The sequence below is a fragment of the Mustela nigripes genome, chromosome 16, assembly GCF_022355385.1.
Source record: "Mustela nigripes isolate SB6536 chromosome 16, MUSNIG.SB6536, whole genome shotgun sequence".
Taxonomy (NCBI): Eukaryota; Metazoa; Chordata; class Mammalia; order Carnivora; family Mustelidae; genus Mustela; species Mustela nigripes.
Window position 1 is genome coordinate 20,191,634 of NC_081572.1, and position 9,992 is coordinate 20,201,625.

Below are 9,992 nucleotides of genomic sequence, written 5' to 3' on the forward strand. Positions count from 1 at the left end.
GCTTTGGGGCCTAGGACTTCAACATATGAATTTGGGGGGACATTCAGGGTATGACGGGGCCCTGGCAAGATCCACACAACTTGGGTCATTTGAGAATTCGGTGAAGGGACAGTTCACAGAGACCTAGGCAGGGGGAGGAACAAACAAGGGAGAAGGCAGCATCCTGGGCTAATTACAGAGGCCTCGGGCCAGAAGACAGGGAGTGCTCCTTGGGGATGGACCCCTGGAGGAGGTGCTCTCTTCCCACCAGTGATCTTTGTTGGCCAAACCCAAGCAGAAACCAGAGAACCCATCCATGTACATCATTGCTGCCCTGAGCAGGATGGAGAGAGGTACAGGAGCCAAGGAAGGTTAAGCTGACCTACCCCACGCTTTCCAGAGGAGGAGTCTTCCAAGAAAGGGTTGTCCTCAAGTTTCGTAAGAGGCAATGAGGACAAGGGATGGGAGGGGCCGGCCATGTTTGAGCTTCACAGTAGGTGCTGAGCTTCCTGGCAGCCTGGACAAAAAGGGAAAGTTAAGCTAGATGATGAAGTGAGTTGACACTTCCAGTTTCCCTGTAGGAGCTAACAGCCTCATAACCTTAAAAAAAAAAAAAAAAAAATTTTAATGGATGTCTCTGAACCTCAGTTTCTTCCTCTGTAAAGTGGGGATAATGCTTGCTCTGCCTACTGCACAGGAAGACCGAATGAGAGCACAATGAATCCAGGCAGGAGGAAAGGGGAAAGGCAAAGGCTTCCCAGAGGCGTTTTGCCTTTCTGTTTTCCAGAAGGGATATCTACCCCCAGGGACACTGGCAGGAAGCTGTCCCATGACCCTACCTTGCTGCAAGGAAAGTTGGGAAATTTATTTATTTGACATAGACAGCAAGACAGCAAGCAGGGGGAGAGGGAGAGGGAGAAGCAGGCCTCCCGCTGAGCAGGGACCACCCCCCCCCCCACGAATGTGGGGCTCCATCCCAAGACCCTGGGATCATGACCTGAGCCACCCAGGCACCCAAACCGGGGTGCCGATGATAAGAAAGGAAGGAGGCATGGAAGACAGAGGGTTGATGTCCTGTTGTGTCTGCTGTGATGTGGAACTAGTCTCCCTGGCTAGCCTCTTCCACTTAGGTAGGCTTATTCGAGAAGGCAGCAGAATGGCTGGGTGCCTGGGTTTCAGTGAAGGAGCCGACCAGAAGCGGGAGTGCAGGCTTAGAGGGTGTGGTCAGACCTGACTGAGAGGCACCCCCAAGGAGCAGGAAGCCCAGCCCTGGTGGTCTGGGCCAGTCTCCGTGTCTGCCACACACCACAGGGGCATCTTGACACCACCTCGGTGTCACCAGAACCAATGGAGACTGACCCTCACCTATCACAATGGCAGGTGTCACGCTTCAGGCTGAAGACCAGGGAGGCAGCACCAAGCGCCCCCCAGAAATGGCAAAGAACTAGAATGAGGGGCAGAAGCCAACCAAGTGGTGTTGGGCAGAAGACCTTCCTTTGCTCTACATCTTGCCAGCTGGGCTTAGAATCCAATTGACATGAGACAGATGAACAGAAGAAAATCAAATTTAATAGGTCTACCTATGGGGAATCCACACAGACATGAACTTCCAAAGATAATGAGACAATGGGAAGCTGATGGGGAAGGCTCTGCGGATTCAAAGGGGAGGAAGCTCACCAGCAGGAGGCTGAAAGGAGAGCTTTGGAAAAACAAGGTTGCCCAATTATGCAGGTAAAGGGAAGTCTGTTAATAGCTCTCTTCCGGGCACAGGCTCTCCTTTCCAATGCAAATTTTGGTAGCTGAAAGGGAGGCGGAGTGTGTTCCCTGCATCTGCTGGGTTTTGATTCTTCCTACCTGGAAATCATCTTTATGCCCCAGTGACCCATCTTGGGACAGCCTGCCCTTGGCCCCTATAGTGGGATTTCAACATCAAGTTCTCAGGAGGCACCTGGCTGGCTCAGTTGGTAGAGCACGTGAGGGCTGATGTCGGAGTTCCGAGTTTGAGCTCCATGGTGGGCACAGAGATTACTTAAAAAACCAAACCAAACGAAAAGTTATCAAAATAAATCCAAAATGAACTATCATTTGTGACCCTAAAAGTACTGTTCGAAATATAGTCTGTCAATTTTAAGACATTATTAAAAATGTTTTTAGGGGTGCCTGGGTGGCTTAGTGGGTTAAGCCTCTGCCTTCGGCTCAGGTCATGATCTCAGGGTCCTGGGATTGGGCTGTCTGCTCCACATGGAACCTACTTACCCCCTCTCCCTCTGTCTGCCTCTCTGCCTACTTGTGATCTCTCTCTGTCAAATAAAAAAATAAAATCTTAAAAAAAAATGTTTTTAAAGATTACCAAGGTGATTCACTGGCTTAGTAGAGCAAATGACTCTTGATCTCAGGGTTCTAAGTTTGAGCACCGCATTGGGTGTAGAGATGACTTAAAAGCAAAATCTTCAGAGATGCCTGGGTAGCTCAGTTGGTTAAGCATCTGACTCTTGATCTCAGCTTGGGCCTTGATCTCAGGGTCATGAGTTCAGGTCCCTGCACTGGGCTCATGTGTGAAACCCGTGGTTTAGAAAGAAAGAAAGAAAGAAAAGAAAATCTTATTAAAAAATTAATTTAAAGGAGCGCCAAGGGCACCTGGGTGGCTCAGTGGGTTAAAGCCTCTGCCTTCAGCTCAGGTCGTGATCCCAGGGTCGAGCCCTACATCAGGCGCTCTTCCTCGGATATCCTACTTCCTCCTCTCTCTCTCTCTGCCTGCCTCTGCCTACTTGTGATCTCTGTTTGTCAAATAAATAAATAAAATCTTAAAAAAAAAAATAAAAATAAAGGAGCGCCTGTTGGCTCAGTGGGTTAAGCCTCTGCTTTTGGCTCAGGTCATGATCTCAGGGTCCTGGGTTCAAGGCCTGTGTCAGGCTCTCTGCTGAGCGGGGAGCCTGCTACCCTCTCTCCCTCTGCCTGCCTCTCTGCCTACTTGTGATCTCTCTCTGTGTCAAATAAATAAATAAAATCTTTAAAAAAAATTAATTTAAAAACATGAAAAATAAAGTCTTACACTAAAAAAACCTGAAAACATGTCTACACAGCCACATCTAAAAAGCATGTAAGTTGGCTAAAAAGAAAAGCAAGATAAAATAACTACGTACGAAATATTTAGATGGAATCCTAAATCCTATACTAGATCCAAAGACCTCTCTGCACATATAGAGAACATGGGTAACCTATACAGAGAAATTGGGTAACACCCAAGACAAATGGGAAAGATTTGAGAAATTCTGTTGTTGACACCCCCCGCACCCATTCCCAATAATTACTAGTACCACGAAGCTGTGCAAAACGTGTCCAAATGCAGTCCTGGTCTCTGGAAGGAACGGGAACGCTCCTTGTGGGCTAGATAGGTGGGGCGTTCTTTGTTCATTCCATCACCAAAGCTTCCTAAGGGTCTGCTTTTTGGCAGGCTTTGCTCATGGCCCTGGGGATAGAGATGCCCCACATTCTTGTCTTCCAGTGCGGAAACACGCAAGTAAGCAGTGGCGGCAGCAGAGAGCGCATGTGCGTGGGAGTCTCAGTGGGTTCAGCGAGCCCGTGGAGGAAGTGGGGGACATTTGAGTCACCCTTCAAATAAGGAGGTGTTCGATGGAAATCATGGAAGGCATCTGGGATTTCCTGGCCGTGGGAGCAGCAAAGACGTGAGGACAGGAGACTGAGCACAGAGTCAGGAGAAATGACAGTGGGTTGGAGGGGTGAGAGCCAGAAACAGGCTGGAAAATGAGGGAAAACTGGTAAAAGGTCTCCCTGGAACCTGCCGCCGCTGTGGGGTATCTGTGACTAGGGAACCCCAGGACACTTCCTCTGCCGGGGATGGCTGGAATGCCCAGAGTCCTCACTCGCCGCTTGGTGTGCTAACCCCTGTTTCTCATCTATAAAACAGTAATATTTTTCTTCCTTCCAGTAAGGATGAAATGACATACATGAATAGCATATGGGGCCCGGTGAATTTGTGTTTCTCCCTGCTTTGCTGTCCCCCCCAACCCCATCATGAATTGTTCCCAGAAGGGCTCAGAGTCTGGACATGGACCCAAGGTTTAGAAGGAGCCGCTGACTCTGGGGACAGAAATCAGGGCATGAAGTGTTCCTTGGCCTTTTCCTTGAACCTGGTGGAGCAGAGAGAGGCCCCAGGGCTGGAGAAGCTCCTCCCAGGCTTGCCTGCCATTGCCAGCTCAGCAGGCTAGACACAGCTGGTGGCCCTGCCTTCCCTGACACAGGGTGCTGTGGTTCCCCTCCCCTGGCTTCCAGGTGCTTCCCACAGAGCCTCCCAGGCCCTGGGCTGTGACCTGCCACCTGCTGATTGCTCCTATCCCACTTAGGCCTCTAGCTCTGGTGCCTCCAGGAAGTGAGTGAGGGCTGAGCTGAGGGGCTCTAAGTGAGAAGCGGGGAGAGGACTATGCTGCAGCCCCAACATCCCCCACCCCCGAGGGTCTGCTGTCCTTGTGCCCTGGGAGGTTTCCTCCGGGGGGGGGGGGCTCCCCTGTGTTGGGGAGTATGGAGCACTGTCCAGGGTCTAGAGCCCTAGGGTCTCGCCCTGACTGGGCAAGCCTCTCTGGAGTCTTTTGGGGGCCACTCCCCACCCACCCCACCCACAACCAGACTCACCCAGAGAATCCATCGTGTGTTCATTCAACAGATACTAAGTGCTTATTCCAATTAAAGCCCTAAGGATACAGAAGTGAGCAAACAGACCTGCTCTCCTGGTTAAATAACCATCTTATAAGTGACAAGACTCTTAACACTATGAACAATGAGAGGCGGGAAGATGCCAGGAGGAAACAGGGAGGGCTTCCCGGAGGAGGAGGCCAGCCTCAGCAGGAGAGCCAGAGAAGAGCAGAAGTGAGCCTTCTCTCCTTCCCTTGTCCTGACCAGCAAGGGGCCTATACACCCAGAAGACACCAGGCCCAAGGGCTCAGGTCCCCAGCATCCTCACTTCCTCAGCCCATGTCTGGGGGGCTTCTAGCTCTGAGTGTGCAGTGCCCAGGAGTCTGACCAGGGTCTGCGGAGGAGGAATCAAGGACCGGGGGCCTGAGGCTGTGGAGGGGCCTGGGCAGTGGTGGGGAAGAGGTGCTGCAGAGGGAGGAGGGGTTCCGGGAGGAGCCCTACAAGAGAGGAGCAGGAGGGGGGCTGGTGAGGCAGCTCCCCTGTCCTGCCCAAGGCACTCCCACTTAGTCTGAGGCAGAAAGTGGCCCTGGTGTCTGGCCCCGCCCTGATCCCTGGCACTGACCTGACCCTCAGGGGCTCTTGCCACGGGGTAGCCTGTCCTGGGTTCATTTTCCAGGATCAGGCCAGGCGAGGTGGCCTGAGCCGGGGGTGCCCTGAGGCTGGGGTCAGAGTGACTGTGCTTGACCTCAAGTTTATGGCTGTGGTGGGTCACAAGCCTCTTCCTGTCCTCTTTCTGGTTCAGCAGGGATCAGAGGGTGCATACTGGGAGGGAAGGAGGAGGTCTAGGGTTTCTGTTCTGCCGCTTGGGACCGAGAACGAGGCGGAAGGACACCACTGGAGATCGGGGACCCTGCAGGGTCTCCTGGGCAGCTGAGGGCTTATCAGTCAGTCCAAAATGTTCATTTGTGGAGTGACCAGGGGTCTAAGCGTTGGCTTCTCCATTGGTAAAATGAAGTCGCCATCCGTACTCTGCCTCTTCTGTGGGGTCACTGATCCCACGGGTGAGGGCTGGCTGGAAGAAGGTAGGGGTATGTGGGCGGACACTGCCCCCTGGTGGCTGTGTATAGAGTTGCTTTGCCCGGTGCCGGGACCTAGAGGGTCCCCTTCAACCCTGTCTTCTCCGCTCCACTTTCTCCTTCATCACCCTAAACTTCTCAGGGTCCTCCGCGCTGCTTTCTCATGAGCAGGAATAACTCAATTCATCAAACATCCATTCAGCAGGCGTGGAATGGGCCCCTATTGTATGTCCTGTTCTGGGGAGATTTGTTGGGGCAGGTGATAAAAAATATTAAATGTTAAGAAATTAGATACTGGCGTTGGTTGCACAACTCCATGAATATACCGAAAACCACAGATTGGACACTTTAATTTTTATTTTATTTTGAAGATTTATTTATTTATTTCAGAGCAGGGGGAAAAGGGCAGAGGGAGAGAGAGAACCCCAAGCAGACTCCTTGCTGAGTACAGAGCCTGACCTGGGGCTGGATCTCAGGACCCTGAGATCATCACCCAAACTGAAACCAAGAGGATGTTCCACCAACTGAGCCACCCAGGAGCCCTTGTGATTTTATTTTATTTATTTTACTTTTTATTATTTTTTTAAAAAGATTTTATTTATTTGACACAGAGAGATCGATCACAAGTAGACAGAGAGGCAGGCAGATATAGAGTGGGAAGCAGGGTCCCCGCTGAGCAGAGAGCCTGATGCGGGGCTTGATCCCAGGACCCTGATATCATGACCCGAGCAGAAGGCAGAGGCTTAACCCACTGAGCCCCCCTGGCGCTCCCTGTGATTTTATTTTTAAGTAATCTCTACACCCAACGTGGGGCTCAAGCTTACAACTCCAAGATCAAGAGTCCTATGCTCCACTGGCTGGGCCAGCCAGGCGCCCCAGCGCTCCTGGGTGGTTCAGTAGGTTAAGTGTCTGACTCTTGGTTTGGGCTCAGGTCATGATCTCTATTGGGAGATGGAGCCCCGAGTTAAGCTCCCTGCTCGGTGGGGAGTCTGGCTCCCCTCTCCCTCTGCCCTTCTCCCACCTTGTGCACTTCTCTCTCTGAAATAAATAAATAGTCTTTTAAAAAAGCTGTTTTGTTTCCTGGAGATTCACAGACCTGTACCCTGGGGCTAGTAATACATTACATGTTAATAAAAAATAAAAAATTTAAATAAAAAAAAAGAAATAAAAATAAATTTTTAGGGGCGCCTGGGTGGCTCAGTGGGCTAAAGCCTCTGCCTTTGGCTTGGGTCATGTTCCCAGGGTCCTGGGATCGAGCCCCATATCGGGGCTGCTCCCCCCCCCCCCACAGTGCCTGCCTCTCTGCCTACTTGTGATCTCTCTGTCAAATGAATAAATAAAATCTTAAAAAAAAAAAAAGTTTTTAAAAAACCTGTTTTGTTTCAAGAACAAGAGCGATAAGGTCGTTATGGTCTAAATGTCTGTGTGCCCTTGCAATTCATGTTGAAATGCTAACCTCCAGTGTGATGGTGTTAGGAGGCGGGGCCTTGGGGAAGTGACTAGATCCTGAGGTGGGAACCCCCATGAGTGGGAACTGATGGCCCTTGTAGAAGAGCCCCCAGGAGCTCCCTCAGCCCTTCCGCCATGTGACAACCACCAGCAGAAGACAAGACAGCAGTCCATGGACCGGGAGTGGGAGGTCTCACCAGGCACCACATCTGTGGGCACCTTGGTTTTCCATCCTCCAGAGCTCCGAGAAACAGTTTATAAACCACTCAGTCTATGGTATCTTGTTAAAACCGTCCAAGCCAACCAAGACACAGCCTACTGTCTCTACTCACAGCCACAGCCGTGTCTCTCTCTCATTAAACTTAAGATGACATCTCTCTGATGACAAGCCGTCCACTCCCTCAGGCGAGATCTGGTCCATGGGGCCTGCTGCTCCCTTTCTTTCTTTTCTATTTTTTTTTTTTAAGATTTTATTTATTTATTTGACAGACGGAGATCACAAGTAGGCAGAGAGGCAGGCAGAGAGAGAGGGGGAAGCAGGCTCCCTGCTGAGCAGAGATCATGACCTGAGTCAAAGGCAGAGGCTTTAACCCACTGAGCCACCCAGGTGCATCGATTCTATGGCTTTAAAAGAATTAGTTCCAAAAAAAAAAAAAAAAGGAATTAGTTCCACAACCATCTCTTTCTGGCTGGAAGATTCTTCCATATATATATATATATATTTAAGATTTTATTCATTTATTGGACAGAGATCACAAGTAGGCAGAGAGAGAGGAGGAAGCAGGCTCCCCGCTGAGCACAGAGCCTGATGCGGGGCTTGATTCCAGGACCCTGGGATCATGACCCAAGCCGAAGGCAGAGGCTTTAATCCACTGAGCCACCCAGGCACCCCCCCCATATATATGTATATATATACATATATATATATGTATATATATGTATATATATGTATATATATATACTAGTGATTGGGCTTTCCTGGCTCCGTTTTACAGATTTTATATATATATATATATATATATATATATATATATATATATATGATTTTTATTAATTTGACAGATACAGCAAGAGAGGGAACTCAAGGAGGGGAAGTGAGAAAGGGAGAAGCAGGCTTCCTGCTGAGCAGGGACCCCCCAACAGGGGACCCACCCTGGGACTCTGGGATCATGACCCAACCCAAAGGCAGATGCCTAACAGGCGCCCCCGGAGGCAATATCTTAGAAATAACATAACTAATGAAGACTGCCCCTCTGGTAAACAGGCAGAGAATTCCCTGGGGGACTGCTGGGGGTGCAGAGGATCTGGCGAGAGGGAGGTGAACAGGCACCAGGGTTCACTCAGCAATCAGGAACAAACAACACTGGCTCCTGAGGAGAGAGACTGCCATTTCAGGGGGACAGATATGAGCTGGCTGGGAAGGCTGGGAGTGTGGCCTGAGATGCAAACTAGGAAGCCATTAATGATTTCTCCCCCTCTCACCCAGACCACCCTGTCAGATGGGTACTTTCCATTTTTCTCATAGTTCCTTATTTGTTAAAAAAAAAAAAAATCACCATGTTCTGTAATTGTCTTGTTTTCTCAGCTATTTGTTTCCCTTTCTAGATCCTGAACTCCAGGAGAACAGGGATCTAGTTTCTCTTACTCTTTGCTGAGAGTCTAGTCTGAGAGTATAGTACAGTGCCTGATGTATTAGGGACTCAATAAATATTTGTCAAGTGAATGAATGGACCCAGATGGAAGGAAACATTTTTTTTAAATTAAAGATTTTATTTATTTGACAGAGATCACAAGTAGGCAGAGAGGCAGGCAGAGAGAGGTGGGGGGGGGGGATCAGGCTCCCTGCCAAGCAAAGAGCTGGATATGGGGCTTGATCTCAAGACCCGGAGATCATGACCTGAGCGGAAGGCAGAGGCCCAACCCCCTGAGTCACCCAGGCACCCTGGAAGGAAACATTCTTATCACAATGCTTATGCATGGGAAAGCTGGTGGACAGGGCATTCTGATCCTCCTTCCTAGGTTGTGTCTCTTGTTCCATGCTGTGTCACAGACGCCCGACTCCCAAGGCACATTGTCAGCACTAGAAGTCTCTGTCCCAGCTGTCCTTGGGCAGCAGCCTTAGTTCTGGGTTCAGGCTTAGCTTGGTGGCTGTGGGGAAGGGGTGCCTGGAATTCCTTCAAGACAGACTCATGTGGAGGGGGCTGGGGGGTTATCACAAAAATCTAGAAGGGAAAATGAAGCCTGAACAGTAGAGGGACTGAAGAGGTGACTGCACAAATATTGAGAAATATTTAGGCGGTAAATCAAGCGGGACAAGTGATTGGTTATCGAAGGGAAGAAAATTGGGGCACCAAGAATAATTCTAAGGCTTTTTTATAAAAAAAAAAAAAGATTTTATTTATTTATTTATTTGACAGACAGAGATCACAAGTAGGCAGAGTGGCAGGCAGAGAGAAAGAGAGGGAAGCAGGCTCCCCAATGAGCAGAGCCCGATATGGGACTCAATCCTAGGACGCTGAGATCATGACCTGAGCCAAAGGCAGAGGCTTTAACCCACTGAGCCACCCAGGTGCACCGATTCTAAGGCTTTAAAAGAATGAGTTCCACAACCATCTCTTTCTGGCCGGCAGATTCTTCCAATCTAAAGGGACAGAAATGGCCACCGGACTCCTCTGCGGCCCCATCCAACTCATTCAGGACTTCGGGTGACTCATAGGTACCCCCTCCTGGGGCGCACTCTGAGGGACTCCTTCCTGTGCTGTAGGGGCGCAGGTCTGGTCTGGGAGACAGACATACTCTGAGCACTGCCTGCCACCAGGTAAGGGATGCTCTGGGGGC